Raw genomic sequence first — 23,208 nt, forward strand, 5'->3', positions numbered from 1 at the left:
AGTGTAAAGTGATACTGAGAGCAAAAACTTTTAGTCTTGCTGCTACGGAATATTGGGCAGAGGTCGGGGTGTGTGGTCGAGGTGAGGTTGTCCCATACTGAAACCTGGGTTCATACCCACCCTGCTGCTCTCCTTTGACATTCTGTGAGGCCAGAAATCCAACCATGGTTTTTCTGGTATCAAGCTATTATTCTAGGCAGTGGATATTGGTCATAGCCAACCAACATATACAACATCGTATTTGGTCACTCATCATGACCTCCGCAGAGTCTCAGAATGGGGGTTGTTTTACTGAGAGGTCAAATGAGGTTGAATTCAGTGGGCACTTTCCATGGTCTTTATTAAGACGCCTTAGAAGAAACTAAGGCACTGTGGTGATCACCGATACCTCATCTTTGTGTTCCACTCGGTCACAAAGTGAATCTTGCCTATGCCCTTGTTCATTTAGAAAACTGCAGAGTTTGGGAGCTCAGGAGTCAGCACTTCCAAATCTTTCTTCAGGTGTTTCTGTTGTAACCTGTCCCCAGCCTGGCATTTGGGACTCACTTTAACTGATCCTGACTTCAGAAGCCTATGATGGAAATTGATAGTGTCTCGATATTGGGGCTATTCCAAGGTGAGAGGAAGTGGAAGTACCATTTGCCTTGGGAGCCCAAGACAACTCCAGCTACAAATACTTCTAATCATGCACCTATATCCTAGGAAAACCCTGTGTTAACTTGACCCAATCATCACCTGAGTGCACACAACTGACCTACCTGTCATTGTGACATTTTCCCGTTGAATGAAGGGAGAAATGATCAAAGGTTTTGGCTGAGACCCATTACATGGAATAAAAGGCCTCAGTACATTGCTACATCCCTTGTGCCTAGAACAGTACCTGGTACCAATCAGATGTTAAGTAAAGTTTTTGAATGAATGAAGACACATAGATCGTATCAATTTTTCATTTTTGCATAATAAATTAATGAAAACTTAGCAGCTTAAAAACAACATATAATTATTATCTCACAGTTTTTGTGGATCAGGAATCCAGGCACAGTTTTTCTGGGTCCTCCACTCAGGGTCTCACAAGGCTGCAATCAAAGCGTTGGCCAGGCCGCATTCTCATCTAAAGGGTTGATTAACGGAGAATCTATTCCCAAATTCATTCAGATTATTGGAAGAATTTATTTCCTTGCAGCCATCAGGGTCCTTGGACCACATTTTGACAACTGCTTTACTAGAGTGCAAGTATTATACTATATGTTATTGCAAATATCCAAAAAGAAACACACGTTTACCTATATTAAGGAGGAATAGCAGAGGCTAATGAAACAACTGAACAGAAAGTACCTATGCCATGGTAAAACCATTTAACTCAGGTACTCAAAAGTATCACATAACAATTATACATATAATATATATATATATATATATATATATATAATATGTGATCAATTAAAATGGCAAAAAATAATTTTATTACTTGTGTATATAAACATAGCTTCTGCATGAAGGGAAAATAACAAGGGTCCTTGGGGGTATGAAAGGTGAGAGAACCATTAGAATGGAGACTCACATTCTATACATACATTTTATTAAGGAAACATTATTACCTAGGAAATAAAACCCTGACATACCTGATGAAGCAGGTATTTCAGCCTGGATGATATGCCCATCTTAGACAAGAGACTCAGAGGCCACCTGAATGGATGAAACTTACCTTAAACCTACTATGCATCCTGCCTCCTTCTAAGAAGCAGCCCACAATGAAGGATAACATCACGCTTTGAAGGAGTCGCTTGTGGCTCTGCTTCTACCTGCTATTACGTCACTCTTTGGACCTCAGTATAACCTCTAAAATGGGAATAATAATACCTGCCTTATGGGCTATTGTGAGGGTCAGTTTAAATAAAGAAATTGTTTTACAAATGAGAACTTTGAATTTGCTCTAGAATATGTTCAGTGTGAATATAAAAATAAGTTAGTTATCTCTCTTGGCATCTTAGTTTGTCCTCCATATATAAACATGGTTATTATTTTAACCCTCTCCAGTATTAAAAGACCAAAGTTTGATCCAATTGATCATGACTCCTCAGATTCCCGTTACAAGAAAAAATAACTGAGTTGTGCTGAAAATGTTCACTTTCCCTAGGCTTCATTAGATCCAGTGACACCATGTGCATCTGGAAGGCTTTTCTGTTGTCAGACCACAGCATTCCCCACCCTCCACCCATGCAGGAGCTTCAGCAAAGGCCCTAGGAAGCCCATGACAAGTACATGGGGTGACTTGCCAATAGCACATGCACTGAAGTAAACACATGGTGCTTAATGTTGCTGCTTTGTTCCACTATAATCATTCCAACTTGTTTATACTAGTAAAAGTTTGGAAACAAACAGAATATCCTGAATATGGGACTGGATAAAAAACAATGGTATATCCTTACAGAAGAATACTATACAGCCACTAAATAGTATAAGGTACACTCTTGCTGCGGGCATGGAATATGTCCAAAATATATTGTCGCTGGAAAAGAGGTAATGGTGTAGAACACTGAATATAAAATGTTACTATTTGTGGGAGGGAAAAAAGAGGAGAGAAACACTCGCATCTATACTCATGTCAACAAACTTATAAATGTGTTTAACATGTGTAGATTATATAAAGACTGTAAAAGTATACCAAAAAAAAAAAACTGAAAAATTATTGCATCTGGAAAATAAAATTTGGGCCTATTAGACAAGGACCAGAGGAAGACATCCTTTTTACTAGATTTGCTCTCAACGGTTGAATTTACGTCTGCCATTTGCAGGTACAACGCATCTGTATTTTGAACGGAAAAAGTCAAATAGGCTACCTCACTGTAGCCCTTTCTCAGTCGAGTAAGGAAAGGTCCCTGGTCATAGAAAGTTCAAACAATGAAGTGATGAAATAAAACGTAAATTGCCTTGGTGATGCAGCATAGAGCTGACCTCGAAACTCCCACCTCTCCCCTCGAGGCGGAGAAGCAGAGCGCCGCAGATATCCCTCCTTCCTCGCCCGGCCCTCCTTCCGCACATCACCACCTTCGTGATGGAGAGTTCGTGGTACACAGTAGGCGCTCATTATCTGAAGCCTACTTACTTATTATCCTGCGGTTTTCCTCAGTGATTGAAGGAGGCTTTTGAAAGTTCGAAGCCATCTCTAAGAACCAGGAGGTAAAAGTTCTGGTCCCTCTCGGCCCGCGGGGTCCCGGCGGCGCAGCGCCCCCTGCCGGCCAACGTGGCGGCCGTGGGAACCCGCCTGCTAGAGCAAAGGCGAGGGGAGAGGTGGGGTCGCCCCTACTCCGCGGCCCCTCCTCTCCTGGCAGCGCCTTGTCCTCGGGCTGTGCTTGCAAGTCTGGGGTTTGTTTCTATGAAGGAAGCGGAGACCCTCGGGGTAGAGCCTCCAGACCCCTCTCAGAAGCCTGTGATCTGCCCCCGCGGTGGCAGAGGCTTTGGGGGTGAAGAGACTCGAAGGAAAACGCTGTGGACCCGGTCACTCGGGGCTCAGGGTCAGCACCATCGGAGTTCTATTAGAGCGGCCGTGCGCAGATCGGTCAGTGAGCCTGGAGAGCATCATCCCATGGTGGGAGCATGGCTTTCCCGAGCAGATGCCCACCGTCCCATCACCACAGTCGCGCGCACGCAAGAACTTGCTGACTCTCCGGGCCCGGTTTCCTTCAATCCTGCCCAAGAAGAGGGCGAGGAGGGAAGAGGGGAGAACTAGCCAAGAAAACCGGCAAGGCTGGAGCAAGGCGCGAGCCCAGCACGGAATTTCGCAGCAGCACCTGCCCTCTGCTGGCGGAAAGGCGCATTTACAGATGGCTCCGCGTTGCGGTCAAAGGCCCTCAGCCATCGGAGAGGCTGTGAGAGAGGCAGCCGGCTGGGTTCAGCGAGGGGTGCGGATTCCGGACCGGAAGCGTTAGAAGGAAAGACTGAGGTTCACCAAACAAAAGAGGATTGGATCACCAGCACTTGTCCTACTAGGAAAGGAGGTGTCTACACCAGACCCCTATTAGGCCTCGTGGGTGATCAGTGTGGAGCTTCAGTTGCAAAAGCAGCTGGTAAGGGCTGGCATGGAGCCTAAATCAGTCAGGGACCTTGACATCTCAGGAATATTGTGTCATGGCAATTGATTTGAGGAGGCTTATTCAGCAAACATTTCTTGAGTACCTATGTGTGAGACACCGTTAGAGGTATGTGGGACTCTTCAGAGAATACAGCAGACAAAAAGGAGACAATAAAAATAATAAATATGTAAGTTATATAGACAGGGTGATGAGCTCTATGGGGGAAATAGAGCAGGAAGGAGAATGGAGGGGTGGGGAAACTACGGGTAGCATTTCATTTATTTTTATTTGCCAGGGCAGCTTGTGGGATTTTAGTTCCCCTACCAGGGATTGAACCCAGCCGCCCTCGGCAGCCAGAGTGCAGAGTCCTAACCACTGGACCACCAGGGAATTCTCTACCTGCAGCATTTTAAATTAGGGGTCATGAAAGAGCCAGGAGACAGTGGTGTCCCACACCCAACATGCAGATTGACACAACTATCTGTCTTGAGGGCATTGGGACTGATCTCACAATGCTTTTCACCCTTGTTTGTGTCACAAGAAGCCCCATTGCCAGGTCAGCCTCATCAAGGAGGAGGGAGTCATCAACCATGCCTGATGCTGCTGAGCCTGGAGAATCAACCCGATTGCGGTGGGGGGGTCTTACTTCAAATGCAAGGAGTGCCCCCTAACCCTTACTAATGATGCTGAGGAGTTAATTGAGGAAATTTACAAAGTTCTTGGCCTAGAAGAAGACTGTCTTGTCCAGGAGTGAGTAGGAAGAGGATACGCATCTGAGTCATGTTCTCTGTCCTAGAAGAGGGAATGGAGAGATAGAGAGTAGGGCATCTCTGTCTCACTTCCCCTAGTTACCAGTCCCTCCTCCTCCAGACTCCAGGCCCTCAGGACTCTCCCTTTCTCCTCTTCCTCACTCGTCTAAGTACTCATTTGAGAAGCTCACTTTGTCATACTTTCCTTCCTCTTCTGTATCGAGTTCCAGCTCCTCCCTCCTTACTTCTCTCTGTCCCACTACCTTGACTCTGCACGTTCTCCTGGAGATCTCTGCAGGTTGTACATAGACCCACCTTGTTTTTTAAATAGCCATGTAGTACTTATGGAATCCTTGTTTCAAGGAGCCATGTGTTTCTTTCCCAGTTCTATCTCTACTTTTCTGTGTCAGCTAGATAAATCACTCCACCATTCTGGTCCTCAGATGTTAAATGAAGGACTTGGAACAAATGTCCAAGTTCCTTCCAACTCAGACTCTTGTAATTCTCTGAATTCCTGATAAAGGAGTAGGGGTGTGTGTGTGTGTGTGTGTGTGTGTTTGTGTGTGTGTGTGTGTGTGTGTGTGTGTAGTGGAATGTCTACAGAAAATGCGATCCTCATTTCTGAATTTTTCTACTATGTAAATCTTATTTTTTTTTAAAGATTATACCTAAATCCAGAAGAAATAGCTCGATTACCTGAAATAAAATATATGTATGTATATGTGATGGTTAATTTTGTGTCATCTTGACTGGGCCATGGGGTGCCCAGATGTTCAGTCAAACACTATCTTGGGTATTTCTGTGAGGGTGGTTTTAGATGACATTAATATTGAAATTGATAGACTGAGTGAAACAGATTGTCTCCCTAATGTGGGTGGGCCTCATCCGGTCAGTTGAAGGCCTGAATAGAACAAAAAGGCTGACCCTTCCCCCAAATAAGACAGAATTCTCCTGCCTGATGGCCTTCAAACTGGGACATCGGCTTTTTCCTGCCTTTTGACTCAAACTGAAACATCAGCTCTTCATGGGTCTACAGCCTGCCTGCCTGCGTTTGGATTAGAACTACACCAACAGCTCTCCTGGGTCTCTAGCTTGCTGACTCACCCTGGAGATCTTAGAACTTGCCAGCCTCCATAATTGCATGAACCAATTCCTTACTACAAATCTCTTTATGTATATTTAATAACATTGGTTCTGTTTCTCTGGAGAAACCTGACTAATGGAGCATGTATATTTATTATTGTTATTGTTGCTTTACTCTTATCGAGAAAAACATTTAACTATTATATTGCAGGCAGCATGCAAATCCCTACCCCTCAGAACTGTTGTTTAATTGAGCAAGATAAAAGATCATCACAGAAGACTACAGGGTGATCTTAGGCCTCTGAGGCTGTCTAGATGTGAAGACTGGCTAACTGGCTAATGCACTTGGGGAAACCTGTCAGTCAGCAAACATTCATGGAGTAGTTCTGTTCTTGGCACTCTCCAGTGAGGCTCACCAACCTCTGGTCTAATAGGAAAACAGAAGGCCTAAAACTTATTAAACCTAAGAGAAAGCTTTGATGGGTGCTATACAGCCTAAAATATCTCAGCATCATTCACGATATTTATACCTTATGGAGTGTTGAAAATAAATGCAAAAAGGGTTGAAAATAACAAGAAAGCCACCACCTCTTTGATGCACCTATTTCATACAAGGCAATTGGGATTAAGCCTCACAATAATGCTGTCCAGTTGGTAACACTCCCTACACTTTCTAGTGTTTTCGCCTGTGCTCAACATCCAGCATGACCCACCATCAGACTTAGGATGTCTGTGTATCCAGAAAGAATTTTACTGTTTCCCTGGTAGAAAAGGGAAGGCAGACTCCTTGAGTGAGGTCACATGGTTGGTGAATAGCAGAGCTGTGAGTCAAACTCTGATCTTTTTTTTTTAAACCCATGCACTTTAACAGACAAACAAGCTTGTTCCTCTCACGTGAGACTGAGGTGAAGTAGGAGATAACGTTCCACACAGGAAAATATCCTGGCTTTGGAGAAAGAACATACCTTAACAATTAAGAGGCCCAAAATTAGCCTGAATGGCATCAAAAGGAAAGCCTTAACTACTAAAAATTATCAGCAGTAATGACGATTGTTGAGAAACAAGTGGAATAGCTCAAACTGAGAAACAAGACAATTAGGGCATAGACCCAGGTAAGCCTGACTGTTCATCTCAGGATTTCCCAGACATCAGATATCCTGCACCATAGCTCCATTCCATCTGTATTATTAATATTTCCTTTTTATCAGCTCAGTTTTTCACACAGTTTTGTTCTAAGCAATAATATATATGAAACCACAGATTTGACACACTGATTATTCATCACGTTAAAATAAACCCATAACAATTAATACCTTAAATATTTCTCTGTGTACTCCTTAACATCAGTCAGCTCACTTCTCAGCAGTTATACACGTTTCATACTTTCATAAACAGCTGTATCTCGAGTTTTAAGTTGAAAAATTCTACCTGGAAAAATGCTTTCACAGAAGAATAAAAAACCCAAGGACACTAGAAAAAATGAAGCCCCAAATCAAAGATTTGGTCATATTTACTCAACTCTGTTCAAAAGAGAGGCTAAACCAAGCAGTGTTAAACAAGCAGTGTTTATAATTATAAAATGCTATTACCACTGCATTAGGAAAGCCGTGTGCAGAAAGGTATTGACAGTTGGCATCTCCCTTTCAGCAGGTTAAGGGCACACATCGCAAGAGTACCCTGGGGCTGAAGCAATTGCAAGCGCTAGACATCAGATGACTTTGAGAAACCCTGTGGCCAATGTCCTCAACAGTTGTTTTTACTACAATGCAGAAGACTGTTTCCCAAGACTACATCTTACGATGTCCCTGGATTACAAATAATGGCATAATGACATTGGCTGATAATTCAGTGGCTGCTGATGTGGTGATTAAACTAATGAAATAACAGAACAAGCTCACATTTAGCAGCGTTTTGATACTAAAGACAATATCATGCTGAGAATCCAGTATACTTTCAGTATGGGTTTGTATTAATTTCTTTTCAAATAAACAGATCCTCAGCCCAAGGTCTTTCCTGTCAACTAGGTCATTTGGATTTAATTCGAAGGCAATGGAGGGCAATTAAAAATGTGCAGAAGCAATCTATAGAAAAAACTATCAGAAAATGTGTTTGGGGATGTTCTCTGAATACAATCTAAAGGAGACTGGTCAAGGATAGGGTAGAGTATCATCTAGACTTCTCTCAGGACACTTAACAAGTCTGATGGCTCATCAACACAAATGTCTACAGGAGCCAGATAGGTATCATCATTGAGTGAACAGACAGGATGGGAGTCAGGAGGGAGGAGTGGAATCAGGGAAGAGTTCTTGAGCTTTTTAGAAGTGGCAGTTGCTACTCTGCTCTAGTTGATGGTTACATGGCCACATTTTGGCAGGCTATTTTAAGGCAAACCAGGGATCCATATTTTCTATGTGAAAATCCCTGTTTGGAAAGGTTATCATCAACTCCAAAAATTATTTTTAAATTATTTTAAATTGTTAACAACAACAACAAAACCCACTGACTAGGCCAATCAGATCAGCTCTTGAGCCAGGTAGACTATGACTGGAGTATATGGGTTTTGCCTCATGTTATAAACACTTGAGTACAGCCTTGCTGCCCACTGAGACACTAAAGCATCACAGAAGGGGTACAATATACCTAATTCACTTTTATACCCTCATCACCTATAAAAACGCTTCACACACAATATATATGAAAAAAAACCGTGCTTAATAGTCAAAGGAATTAAGGAATTCCACAAAACAATATGACAAAATAGTGCTATTAGCTTGGCCTTCAGTCCTGTCTAGGTCAACATTTGTGTCCATATTTATATAAGGACAACAGTGGTAACAGGATCACATTTTCAGATGAGAATATAGAAAGGTAGTAAAAATTACGTGGATTAATTTTGTTGAAGGATTATAGTATGCCAGTTCAAGAGTCTAATTCCAATTTTTCTCACCTAGAAGCTGGACCAGTGATTTAACCTCTATCTCTTAGGACTCAGTCCTTCTCCACCTTTGTGCATTGTTCCACACCAATTCCTTCACCTAGAATGCCCAGCCTTTCCCTAATGCTGAGCAAACCCCTGCTTATCCTCACAGCCCTGCTCTGATGGAGTCTACTCCTGGAAGCCTTCCTGGACCCATCAGGGGAAGTAACTTCCTCCACCCCTTGAACTCCCACTAAGGCATGTTTATATAAGTGATATTACTTCTATCACAAAATCAGTTTCTCTACTTTCCACAGGCCACTTGGGGATCTAGACTACACTTCATGTATCTTGATATACCTTGTGGGTAACACAGTTTCAGGAATAGAGTACACTGTCCATAAATGGGTGGTTTACAAAAAAAGATAAAATTCCCAATTTACATAGTGAAATACAAGCACTAAGAATGTACATGACAGTTGTGTAGAAAACAGCACATATGTGAATAAATCCAAGATTCTAGAAACCTAGACTGGAGTCCTTTATACAACACCAGATGTTCATTCTTTTACAGATTTTACAGAAAGACTTTTGTGTTTTTTCAGGTTGTTAGTTGACATAGAGTAGAAGCAATGATCAGGTCCAGACTGAAAATTAGAGAAAGTAAATCCAATGCAAGTGAAACAGAGGAAGAAAACTCAAGAAGTACTTAAACTGTTCTAACACTTTGCAAAACTGAACAGCAAAAAAATCAAAGACTCAGTTTGCAGCATCAGGAGGTGATGAGATGCAGAATGTTTGTGTGAAGAGAAAACAAGGGGCATTACTAAAAACAAAAAGGAACCTGGGTTTCTCCTTTGCAAACAGCCTTCCCTGGCTCTATTTGTTCCAACTATTAGGACTCTTTTTTTGTTGGCCGTGCCGTGGGGCTTGCAGGATCTTAGTTCCCCAACCAGGGATTGAATCCGGGGCTTCAGCAGTGAAAACACGGAGTCCTAACCACTGGACCACCAGGGAATTCCGGGCCTCTTTTTATATAACATGGCTCTTTAGTGGGCTGGAGTAGGATTCAAGAGTTGAAGGGGGTTGGGGGAAGACTGAACTGGCCTGTAGAATCTTAGGAGATTTTATTGATATCTGATGCCATAGTACTTTCAGAGCTTGGATAAAGGCACCCTACTGAGTTCCAAATGGAAATTTGGGGGCTTCCCTGGTGGCGCAATGGTTAAGAATCCGCCTGCCAATGCAGGGCACGCGGGTTCGAGCCCGGGTCCAGGCAGATCCCACATGCCGCGGAGCAACTAACTACTGAGCCTGCACTCTAGAGCCTGTGAGCCACAACCACTGAGCCCACGTGCCACAACTACTGAAGCCCGCGTGCCTAGAGCCCGTGCTCCACAACAAGAGAAGCCACCGCAATGAGAAGCCCGCGCACCGCAACGAAGAGTAGCCCCCGCTCACTGCAACTAGAGAAAGCCAGCGCACAGCAACGAAGACACAACGCAGCCATAAATAAATAAATAAATGTCCCTTTTTAAAAAATAAAAATGTAAATTTGGAGCAAGGTTTGTACAAGAAAAAGAAGATAGCACCTCCCATAACACATTCCACTCCTCTCCTGGTTTTAGCCCTTAAAACAAGACTTGGCACATATAATGCAGTCAGTAAAGGATTCCACTAATTCAGAAATGAAAAATAATTTCCATATCATAAATAAATATATTTTCTCATTATATACCTTTCTCTCCTCTCTCTTTTCTCTCTCTTTTTCCACCCCTTTCTTCTCACATTTCTTCTTCATTTTCTAGACAACCTCCTGGGCTGAGTAGCTAGGTTGCCCATGTTGGTTCTCAAAAACACTGACAGATCCTTCCAGAATTCTCTCTTGAATTAGTTCCTGCTGCAGGGCAGTATATTAGAAATGGTATTTCTAGAAGGCATGGAGAAGTTAATGAGGAACCCAAGTTTCCTTGGGATTCCTCTCTGGAGACTGGAATAGAAACTGCTAAATAAGTAAGTTGTTGAACAGTGGAGGCCCCTGGCCCAGATGACTACATTTGGGATAATTTTAAGGTTTCCTTCAGAGAGTCATGAACTGAGAGCAGGAAGACTTCTACATCCTCTCACTGCCATGGCCACTCTGGTGCCCCTGTCGAAGTCCCAGGTCCTTAGGAGAGATACAGGAGATTCCCAGTGGGTGTCCAATCCTTTGTACCTCTAGAGAAGCTCCTATATGAGCAAGACTCATGTTCTGAGGATGTCAGGGATCCATTCATGCCATCCCATGCAGAGGGGAGCACTGCTCTGTGACACTATGTGGACTGGAGTTCCCCTACTCCCCTGTCCTATATCTGTAGGGAGCCCTGGCAGGGTCCACCCAACCAGTTTTTTAAAAATGTATGAGCCCTCTGGAACCAGGTTGCTCTCTTCAACATAGGTTTTTGCCAAAGGAGATACCCTAAACATATGGTGCACCCCAGCTCCTGCTTCAGAGGCAGCCCGGAATAAATGGGAACACTTGGCTTTTGAGGGAGACATTCCTGGTTCTGCGCTATTGTCTGTTAACTGTGTGGGCCTCTGTTTGATCACCTTTAAAATGAGACTAATGGGGACTTCCCTGGTGGCACAGTGGTTGAGAATCCGCCTGCCAGTGCAGGGGACACGGGTTCGAGCCCTGGTCCGGGAAGATCCCACATGCCGCGGAACAACTAAGCCCGTGTGCCACAACTACTGATCCTGCGCTCTAGAGCCCGCGAGCCACAACTACTGAGCCCATGAGCCTAGAGCCCGTGCTCCGCAACAAGAGAAGCCACCCAATGAGAAGCCTGCGAACCGCAATGAAGAGTAGCCCCCGCTCACCGCAACTAGAGAAAGCCCGTGCGCAGCAACAAAGACCCAAGGCAGCCAAAAATAAAAATAAATAAATTAAAAAAAAGAAATGAGACTAATGGTATCTACCTCATGGGTTGTCATGAGGGTTAAATGAGTCAATTTATGTAAAGTGCTTACCCCACAGAAGTTGCTTGAAAATGAGAGCTTGCAATTTGCTCTAAAATTCTCTCTATATGAAACTAAATTAGCTGTTCTTACTTGTATCTAGTTTATCTAACACATATAAATAGGTATTTGCTTTCTCTCGTATTAAAAGACCAGAACTTTGAAACTATAATGCTGACTTCCATGTGCAGATATGTCACTGGGCTCTCACAACAAGGAAACGTCCCCTGGTCGTGTTGTTATGTTCTGAAAAATAATAGTCTCCCAGGCTTCCTTGGGGTCAACGATACTGGGTGCATCTGGAAGACTTGGTGCTGCCAACTCACAACTCCCCTCCACCCCACAGCTTGCAGGAGCTTCAGTGCTGGGGTCTTGGGAACGTTAATCATGTATGGGAGTGAGCTGGTCAACAGCTGAATACAAAGGGTTTGATGTTGCTATTTTGTTCCAGGATATACATTCTATCTTGTTTCTAGCAGTAAAAGACTGGAACAAACTGTATGATTGTATCTATGATTAAATAGCCACAGATGAGAATACCATGCAGCCATTAACTAGAGTGAGGTACATCCTTCGCCAAAACATAGTAGTTAAAAAATAAGGTGCGGAACACTGTATATGATACTACTATGCGTGGGGTAAATGGAAGAGGTACACACAAACACACACAAACCTCTATACATACCAATAAATATATATAGGTGTATAGGCATATATATTATGTATCGACTGTGAAAAGATACAAAGAAACTAAATATCTGTTGCTTTTAGAAAAGAAACTGGGGCCTAAAAGACAAATATTAAAGGAAGATATTCTTTTCACTGGATACACATCGCTAATGTTTGAGGTTATATTTTTACCATATGCCCGTACTATCAGAGACAGAGATACAAATGATGATAGTGAGAGAGACAGAGAGAGAGAGACACGCTCACAGAGAGCGCCTGCTCTTGGAGCAGAAAAGAGAAGCGCTCTGCTGATACTCTCTCCCTCCTCCCCTGGTCCTCCTCCATCTTCACTCTACTGTTGGCGGCTCATGGTACACAATGGATGCTCAGTAGATGTGTCTGCTGCTGCTCTTCTGTCTTTGAAAAAGTGTGACTATCCCAAGGCAGCAGGTAGAATAAGGCAGGGGGCCAGTTCGCCGCGGAAGGGTAAAAATCTTGTACTTTGGCAGCTGATCTGTTTTAGGATATTTAAACCTATGTGTCTATTTCTCTGTTGTTCCTCTCAGGGCTCAAAAAGGCTTTTAAAAGATAAAGCCGGTCTCAGCCTTGCTAAGCAGAGCCAAGAGGGAAATTTCGACCTGTTGCTCTCGGCTCGTGGGGAGCCAGCAGCATAGCGCCCCCTGCCTGCCGGTGCGGTGCGCGGCGCCTCCGCCAGAGAAGAGGGTAGAGCCGCCAGAGGAAACGCTGTCAGCCAGGATCAGTTTTATGAGAACAGCTCGTGAGCAAATTGCCTCCATGACTCAGAGAGCATAACCCTAGGGCGGGATCAAGGCTTCCCGAAGTAGATGCTGCCCCGCTCCCGCCCCACGCACTGCGAACCCTGCGAAGATTCCCCAGGCGAAAGTGTGACCAGGGAAAAGCCGGCCAAGTGGCAAGTCTCAGCCTAGGATGTCACGGGGGCCCTGCACTCATCTGGCAGGAAGGGCAATCACGCGCGGAGGAGACAGCATAGCCATTCTCCCGTCGTACACCCATGTCTCCTCACCCCACTCCCTGTCACTTGAGGCGCCCTGAGAGAGATGGTGGGCTGGGGTCAGTGAGCTGTGCAGATTCGGGGAAGAAGTCTAACGAGGGGGAAGCACCACAAAAGGCGGTCCAATTAAGGCGCTGGGGCGCTGAGCTCCTCAGACGGCCCACGGAGGACCCGGTGACCCGGGAGTCCAGCCCTCCAGATGAACCTGCTGATTCCGCACACAGGCCACTCGGATGTGCCAGGACCAGATCCTCGACCTGTAAGGACAGTCAGAGGGCTAGGACCCCAGAGATACCACTTGGTGGTGAGTTTTCAGAGGCGGAAAACTCATTCATTCCGGCACCTGGTAGGTATGGCGCTGCACGTCATTTACCCTTTGCAAGCTCTGGCGAAGGAAGGTATTGAGGGACTTGCAGACCCTAGAGACCCTTCCCCTGTGCTGCGTCATCACGTGGTGGTACTGACTGGACCCACGCGGGATCCTGGACGTGGGGTAGTCATGATGACGCTGTGGCAGTCCTGGGCCTGGGAGAAAAACAGTCTGATCTAGCAGCAGAAACTGGAGGAGGGTCCACGTCATAACCGTGTTTTCTGTGAAAGGCACGCAGTGAGAATGTCTCTTCCCCGAGACGCAGTATCTTCCCCCCTCCTAGTCAGGAAATGTAGTACTGCAAGTTCTCGCCACTCTGTTGGAATTTTCTGACACTCCCTCTCCTGCACCAGTTCCGGACACTCACTTGGCCACATCCTCTTCTACTTGACGCATCTCCTTCTTTTTCTTCTCTAGGGCTTCCCCTTCCTTTATTCCCCATCCCTCTGCACTGGCCCAGCACATTCCTAATCACAGTGCTGGGGTCTAGATTTCTTCAAGGAACTGAGGTAGAGGGAGCTGTCACACAAGAAGAGGCCACATCCCACCTCCTTCTAAACGTGGTGCAGAGATCCCATCTTATCCCAAAGGATCTATGATCCTCACCTAATCGCTCCTCAGTAATTGCCATAACTTACATTTGTGAAGTGGTTTAGGGATTACAGAGCTCTTTTTTTTTTCTTTTTTCTTCCCATCTGATCCTCACCACAACCTTATGAGTTAAGGCAAGCATTTTTACAATCCCATTTTATAAAGAGATAACTGACTCTCAGAAAGTTTCAGCGACCTGCCCGAAGTCAGACAGCTAAAAAGTGAGAGGCAGGCCAGAATAATGGTGAGCCCTTCAAATTCAATAAAAACAAAGTTCTCCACCATTAGAAACCTGCCTCATGCTGCAAACTAAGAAAGCCTCCCCAGCCTCCTCTTCCTCTCATGCTCACTTTGCCTTATTTATAACTACCTCACTCAGCCCCTTACCCACTCTTCTGCCCAGGACCACAGAAGGGTCGCCACAGCTATTGCTACCCCTCCAGTGAGAATCCTCACTCCCACAGTCTTGAACTCATGTGCCCAGCCCCACAGAAGGGTCGCCACAGCTATTGCTACCCCTCCAGTGAGAATCCTCACTCCCACAGTCTTGATCTCATGTGCCCAGCCCCCTTTAATAGGCCCTGGGGCTGAGGATCTCGCAGAGTTAGAGTTGAGGATTCTGTGGCTGGAGAAGTGTTGAGGGTCTTTCCCTCCCAAGGTGTATTGTTCTATTGCCCAGGGAGGGAGGGACTGCATGTGGTGGGGCTGAGTACGGAGTACTGTCCCATTATCTTCCAGGGATGAAAGTTGAGACTTTCAGTCTTGACACTCAAATAGGACCTCAAGCAATATGTGACGAGACTGCATAGCAGGAGCCCAGTGGTCCTTGGGGAAATCAGACCCAGGCATGGCCTGGAGGGTGAAAAGAAGCAAATAGAAGGCAGCCCCAACTCCCGGACTCCCCAGATAATTGTCTCCTCTCCTTGAGCCTCTTTTTTTGCCACAGGTTGTAAGGGGAAGGAATCCAATTGTTCCATTTCATCTGGAAGAGCAGTGGTAAGGAAGAAGAGAGTCTAACTAGAAAGCGTAAATCCTTTCACCAAATGCAACCCAGTCTGAGCAACAAGCCAGCCTCCACCCTGACTGTCCTCTCCCCTAAGTAGCCCTGGGGCTCTCTCATTTGAAGCCAGGAAATCAAAGGGCCTGGGGAAGAGAATATTCATAGGTTCCCAGTGAAGAAGAGTCCCTCAGAGTCAGCTGGAAGGAAGGGAAGAGGACCTGAGGACGGAAGGCAGGAAGAGCAGGAGCTGAGATCTGAGGAAAAGAATTGGTGCTGACTGTGTAAGTAATGCTGCTCCTCTAATGCCCTCCCAGGTTCCATGAAGCAAAATCCTAACCCCCTAGTCTTCTCCTCCTTCCATCATGAGAGCCAGAACTTTGGTCTCAAGACTTTTTTGGTCACAGTCCACACTTGGGGACAGCTCTCTAAATGCCTCATCAACTTCATGCACTGCAGACTGGGTCACCCTCTTGCTCAGCCAAGTCTTTGCTTTTCTATTAGTTGGTTCTTTCAGCCTGACCACTCAGCCCTGATTGGCCTTCTTCCTCCTGGATTCAGGGCTTGCCCTGTGCTTCAGACCCTATTCTGATCTGCCACAGGCCCTTAGACAAGAATCATTATCCCTCATCTGGAAAATTGAAGTAAAAGATAGATACACGTTCACTTATGATGCATGGTCCATAGCACTTGCTAAGCAGATCTTTACCGAATGAAATGGAGCCACCCCCTAGGCGAGAGGAGAGTGCCTGAGTCCCTAAACCCGGCATCTCAGCCATCTAGCCATTCACAGCATGGTGGGGTGATAACAGGGCTTCTCCTATCCATAGAGCTCTCCAGGGTCTCCCAGATCCCTATGCTGGCATCTACATGATCACTGCTAGAGAGTGCTTTCTCATATGTCTAAATGCCTTTGGGACCAATGTACTGCAATTGTGACCCCATTCAGCTTGTTCTTGTTTTGGAGGAGATGGAATATAAAAACAAACTACATGTTGACTCTTCTTAGTGTTGCAAAACTTTTTCTTCCCCAGGCCCTCTCCTTTAACTTTTCCTTTAGGTTATAATTCTCAGGCTTTCAATCTTCCCATCTCACTCTTGGCAATGCTGGTGAGCAGGATTAAGTCCATTCTTCTCTGGAGACAGTTAGTGTATGTTCCTATCACTTTCTCCTATACTGTGGCCTGACTCTCTGCTCTGCCAAGGCACCAGGGGCCCCATGCCAGATGGAGCTGCCATGGGAAAGGGAAAGGATCATGTAGGTCTTGCCTGTCTTGTGCCCTGTGGCTCCAGCTGCCAGTCTCTCCTACCCAAGAAGTCATCTCTGCTTCTTATTAGGGGCTCAGGGATCACTGAAGTCCTGCATTGTGTTAAAGAGACCCAGGGAATGCAGCTCATGCTTGCCAGCTGCTACTACACGGGAGTTTGTAGCCAAGGTGGCATGATTTGCCTATGTCTGTCCCAGGGAAGTGAAGGGATGAATATGTACCTCTAGGCAGAAAATAAAAACCAGAGTCGGGCTTCCCTGGTGGCACAGTGGTTGAGAATCTGCCTGCTAATGCAGGGGACACGGGTTCGAGCCCTGGTCTGGGAGGATCCGACGTGCTGCGGGGCCCGGAGCAGCTGGGCCCGTGAGCCGCAATTACTGAGCCTGCGCGTCTGGAGCCTGTGCTCCGCAACGAGAGAGTCTGCGATAGTGAGAGGCCCGCGCACCGCGATGAAGAGTGGCCCCCGCTCGCCGCAACTGCAGAAAGCCCTCGCACAGAAACGAAGACCCAACACAGCCAAAAATAAATAAATAAAAATAAATTAAAAAAAAAAAAAACCAGAGTCAAGGGAAAGAAACTAAACGTGTAAAAAGTTTTTCTAATGTCAGCCTTGAGAATGGTTGACTAACTTGCTGAAATCACTTCCAGGCCTCTCCTCCAGCCAAGCTGAACCATGGACAGCCACATCCAGGTCTTATTCTGGCTCTGCCTGGAACATCCTTCCCCACGTGGTTTTCCAGGGTAATTATTTATCCTCCCAGATTCAGCGTGGTGTCATCTCCTGCAGGAAACCTTCCCTGTCCCCTGCCGCACCCTCACCAGACCTGCAGGTAGGCCCCCATCTTCCCCATTCACCTCTGTATTATTATTATCTGATTATTGGTATGTTTTCCCCCAGCCGTCCGTCAGTTCCTGAAGGGCACAGTATGCAACACCAGTCTCTGATGTCTCTGCCTAGAATGTTATCTGTCATTTGGAAGGGACCCTATAAATGTTCACAGAATAACAAAATTGGGATCAATGGATCAAAGAACACAAACAATCCTTTCGGCTCTTGATATATTGCAAAACTGCCCTCCAAAACGTTAACACCTATTTATAATGCCATCTGCTGTGGAATATAAGTTTCACTGCAACCTTGCTATTTTAATGGGAGAAACTGTGTCCTAATGCTTTTTTTGGGGGGGTGGGGTGGGGGGGTGTATTTTTGGCTGTGCCACGCGGCGTGCGGGGATCTTAGCTCCCTGACCAGGGATCAGACCCGTGCCCCCTGCAGTGGAAGTGCGGAGTCTTAACCACTGGCCCACCAGGGAAGTCCCTATCCTAATGTTTTAACATGTATTTCTTTACTAGTGAGGTTAAATAGTTTCCCCAATTTTTATTTCACTAATCATAATCCTCTACTGTGAACTGTCTCTTTATATCTTAGTAATCATTTTCTGACAGCTTGCCAAGGCTACAGCCAAATTTCTTTCTCCCCTTAAGCAAGGAGCCACAGGCCCAACCTTGCAGTTGAACGAAGGACTTGTTTCCTAAGCTCTGTAGATCCATATCAACATGCCCCAGAAGGGCAGCGTACAACCTAAGTTTGCTACAAGGCCCAAGACAGGTAAGATTCTCCACGTTACAGACTTTATTTTCTTGGTGGGAGCTACAGATAAGAAATACAGTCTGACAGTTTTCAGCAGATGCCTAAAATTTATGGAAACGTGCAAGTCTGCAGAAAAAAAGATCTATCCCATCTATCCCTTGAAATTTGTCAAGTCTGTTCTCTAGAACTTCTTCCCTTAAACCTCTCCATGGAGAGGGAAAGCAGGAGTAGGCAGCATGTGGTTTTGCCAGAGCACAGGTCAAGGACATGCCCACACTGAAAACTTCTTAGCCAGCTTTGCAGTCAGCTGGTTAAGTTGTTGCGATATAAATTTGAAAGACAAAGTCTTTTTCTCCAAAAAGTGTGGCCTGAGAGATCTTATTCTATCCCTATACCTCTCCGGCATGAGGGAGGCCTCTCCCGTTTCCTCTGATAGATAGTTACGTAAAGCGCGTTGTCACCATGGTGACAATGACTTTTCACAGTACATGCTAACTAGAGAGCATTAGGGAAAATTTCTGGGTACTGTCTCAAGCCACACAACGTGCTTGCCACACTCTCAGCCACCATTCAGGCTGTGAAGCCTGCTGCAGTGCACTTCAAAGTTCACATGTACAGCTAGTCCCCATTTTAGGCCAGAGCTCTTTATCCCTTGATCTCTGAAGAAGCAGGGTTCTTTCAGTCTGAACTCTGGGTCCAGCCTTCATGGCTCAAGTAGAAACTACCCTCCTTAGGTCCATACAAAGTCAACTTGAGAGCTCATCTGTATTCTGTTTAGAGAACATTTCTAAACTAGTCTCTTCCTGGCTGACAATTCTAACCTTTTCCTGCCCTGAAAACATTCTCTTCTTGTTTAAAAGTTCACCAACTATAGAGCATCCAGAGAGCCAGCAACCATCTCTTTCAGGAACTCATCCAACTCACTCAAAAAATTTTTTGATCAGATGCTTATTAGGAATCTGCTCTGACTATATGCCTGACTTTGCCTAAGTGCTGAAGATATAGCCAGAACTACCCTTAGGCCCAAGAAAGGAGAGCCCCTTCCCTGGGCCTCACATTTGAGGGAGCCCCACAAGTAACTAATGTAGACATATAAATAATAAATTTACTAAACAACAGATGTGCCTCTGTTACTTGGGATCCAGTGCAACCTATCATCCTAAACTTCTGCTTTCGGACTGACATGGCTCTAATCCAGGGGAAACACTTTTCCACATCTCTTGCCCAAATCCTTAAAGGTGACTATGTCGAGTGACAAGACTCCTTATAGATTGTGCCTCTTCCAGGATAGGAGACAGGCACTGCTTCCAAATACAGGAAGGACTAGGCAGCAGAAGCATATAGGAAAAAAAAGACAAATCTGTCAAATTCTTCCTCTCAGAGAGCATGACTGCAGTGTATTTTTATGTTATGATGTAACATGGTACAAAGCACCTATTTCTTTTTTCCCTTCATGTTCCAATGCACAGTTCTGAAGGTACTCAAAAATTAGCACAATATCCCCAATAGTTGTACTTAGCAGCTGAGGCACAGTTTGCAATAGACAACAATGTCTTTACTCTTAAATTTGTATATGTAGGCTTGGACAATATGTGTGAACTTGATACAAATTCTTTATAACTATCTATGTATCTAGATAATGCTTTAAGAAATGGTAAAAATCACAATGTAAGTTATAGTACTTTATATAATAAAATAGTCCTTAACATTTAATGTGATCATGTTAATTTAACATATGCAATCCCATTACAGTGTGAGAACATGGTATATAAAACTACCAATTCATTTCCAAATCTAAGTATTGCTTTAAGAACTGTATTAACAATACCAGTTGCTATGGACTTAACAGAGCAAAATATTTTCAAATTACATTAATTTTTAAAAACTAATAACTACAATGATTCAAGAAAGACTGGCTAATTTGACATCAATTGCTGTCCAAAGAACATAAATTATGTAGAAATCTGGACTGGAACAACACAGTGATTTTGCTGAAATGAGGGCCAAAAAAATTTTTCAGCTGTGCCTTTAGAAGGTCGATCTGTCTGCCCTGCTTCCTTTAAACAGAAGACGTCCCACACACCATCAATTCTCTGCTGCTTTCAACTCCAGTGATCTTGCCCAGACTTTGGAAGGAGAAATTGGAAGGGACATGATTATATGGAAGTCAGAGAGCTATTTCTGGTACAGAGGATTTGTGTGACTATAGAAAGGAGGCTTGAGGAGAAGCACGTTAGATTCCGAGGCTCTTCACATGTTTCTGGGTCACTGATGCTCTCAGCATTTGAGGTCAGTGAGCAGAGGCTGGAGATTTCAAGCATGGGTGGGTCATGCATTTTTTGCCCCCTCCCATCCCAGCGGCCTGTAGATTCCCCTTTAGCCTCCTCTGCTTTCAGCCATACTTTCAATGACCATTTCCTTTTCTTTTCCCAAGATCCTTACCAACCAGGACTGGAATCATCTTTAGTTTGAACCATATTGTATCAAGAGCTGGAGCAGAGCTAGAGAATGCTTCATAGAGAGAACATCAGGATCAGAAAAAGGAACAATCTTGATCATTTTCGAAAGCTCTGAATCCCCAGGAAGGAGCCAGAGAGGGCTCTAAGGAAACAGGAGATGAACAGAAGTGATTTCTGAATGAGCTGGAAATGAGGAAGAATGGAATAAGAACCATAGGACAGGAGGGAGAGCTGAGTTAGTTGGGGCGTGGTAACTAGAAACCAAATTCAGGATTGACTTAGGAAGGGACCTGGGAGCTGGGGAAAGTTAGGAAGAACCATGCCAACCACAGGGGGGCACTGAATCCCCATGGGCTAGCCTGGAGTGTGCAGGGCCCACAGAGTAGAGAGGTCAGTCAAGGACAGCAAAGCCCTTCTCCCTTGCTCCCAGCAGACAGCATCTCTCCCTCTACCTAACTCTTGGGTTCCTTATAGATGCAGAGGCATCTGTAGGAGAGAGACACACAGAGTCACCACCCATTTCACACACCACCTCCATGACAGATACACACACACACACGCTCTCTCCTATGTACACACAACTGTAATTTACTCCCTCTTCCGAAGATTACCCTGCTAACAGTGTTATCTTTTTAGGCAAATGTACTGAGAAGACCTGCCTTCCCTTCCATAACGAGCAACAGCAGCTATTGCCAGTCAAGGCTGTGAGTTCTTTGCCTTTTCCTCATGTTTATCTAGGAGCTGGTTGGTCCACTGACTCCAATTATGCTGTTTCTTTTCTTTAGTGTGGCATTTAAGCACTGCTTGCTGCCTGCCCTGTGCGTCGTTAGCCTCCCCATTGCTGGCCATCATGGAGCCACCTGCTGCTGATCAAAGAAGTTTGATGATTTCTGGAAATTATTGGTAATCATGAGACAAACCCTCCTTTTTGTTATAAAAGCAACTTGCCCCTTCTACTCAGGGAGCTAGCACTTTTTTCCCCATCTTCTCCCTTGTGCACAAGCTATCTTTTTTTTTATATATATAAATTTATTTATTTATTTTATTTATTTTTGGCTGCGTGGGGTCTTCACTGCTGCACTCGGGCTTTCTCTAGTTGTGGCGAGCGGGGGCTACTCTTTGTTGCGGTGTGCGGGCTTCTCACTGCGGTGGCTTCTTTTGTTGTGGAGCACGGGCTCTAGGCACACTGGCTTCGGTAGTTGCGGCACGTGGGCTCAGTAGTTGTGGCTCACCGGCTCTGAAGCGCAGGCTCAGTAGTTGTGGCGCACGGGTTTCGTTGCTCTGCGGCATGTGGGATCTTCCCAGACCAGGGCTCGAGCCTGTGTCCCCTGCATTGTCAGGCGGATTCTTAACCACTGCGCCACCAGGGAAGTCCTATGTTTTTAATTGAAGCATAGTTGATTTATAATATCATGTTAGGTTCAGATTCGTTTCCCTTATAGTTATTACAGAGTATTGAGTATAGTTCCCTGTGCTATACAGTAGGTCCTTGTTGGTTGCCTAAGAGTCTTGTGGAAGCAATTATTCATTTCTGTGGTATTGCTGTCCAAAAATATGGAAAGGGCCTGATAACACCCTCACATATATACACATAGCTGTAATTTACTCCCTCTTCGAAAGATTACCCCAATAACAGCTGTTGCCAGTCAAGGCTGCTGCTGGTTGGAGTTCTTTGCCTTTTCCTCATGTTCTACCACAGCTTAAAAATATCAGTGCTTTTAATGGTACTCTGTCTGTGCTCATACTAAGCTTGTATGTTCTTCCTGACACCAAGCTTTGCCTCATAAGATAGAATGGCAGGAGACCAAGGGAGAAGTGAATGATGATTCATCTTGGAAAAAATATTCTTGGATCAAAAGTAGAGGTTTCAGGGGGTAGGGGTGGGCAAAATGGGTGCAGGGGGTCAAAAGGTACAAACTTCATTACATATTCAATGAAATGAATAAGTAATGACAGCATGGTGACTATAGTTAATGCTGTATTGCATAATTGAAAGTTTCTAAGAGAGTAGATCTTAAAAGTCCTCATCACAGAAAAAAAAAAAAAAAAAAAGAGGAGAGGGTCTTTGGATGGCATGTGTTCCCAATCAGCCTTCTGAAAGACAACAAAGAGAAAATTTCAGTTATGAAGAGAGTAAAGCATTTATTCCGAGGGGCGCCTCGGGAAAAGAAGTGGACTGACCCCCTCAAAAGTAGTCAGAAATTCTCTGAGCAGCCCTGGGATTTTAAACATCCCTCTATCAATATCACTTACTGGGAGGAAGAGTACAAAATTCTAGACAAATGTGCAGTCCCCACTGCAGCAAGAAGAGGATCTTGTGAGGCTGGAAAAGACCTCAGAATGTCTGATTTAAGGGGCAAATATTTTAAATAACATTTTTAAAAATGTTTCTAATTAGAGAAGTAACATGT

General features: G+C 44.8%; 1 long non-coding RNA gene across 4 annotated transcripts in view; it reads right to left on the reverse strand.

Annotated features, from left to right (window-relative positions):
* LOC118889542 overlaps nt 1–23,208 on the reverse strand; it is a 35,461-nt gene that overhangs the window by 2,495 nt on the left and 9,758 nt on the right. For all 4 annotated transcript variants that reach the window (XR_005018565.1, XR_005018564.1, XR_005018562.1 and 1 more), the window contains one exon: nt 1,013–1,111. This is a non-coding gene — a long non-coding RNA (uncharacterized LOC118889542). The remainder of the gene's footprint in view (nt 1–1,012; nt 1,112–23,208) is intronic.

This window comes from Balaenoptera musculus, chromosome 2 (assembly GCF_009873245.2).
Source record: "Balaenoptera musculus isolate JJ_BM4_2016_0621 chromosome 2, mBalMus1.pri.v3, whole genome shotgun sequence".
Taxonomy (NCBI): domain Eukaryota; kingdom Metazoa; phylum Chordata; class Mammalia; order Artiodactyla; family Balaenopteridae; genus Balaenoptera; species Balaenoptera musculus.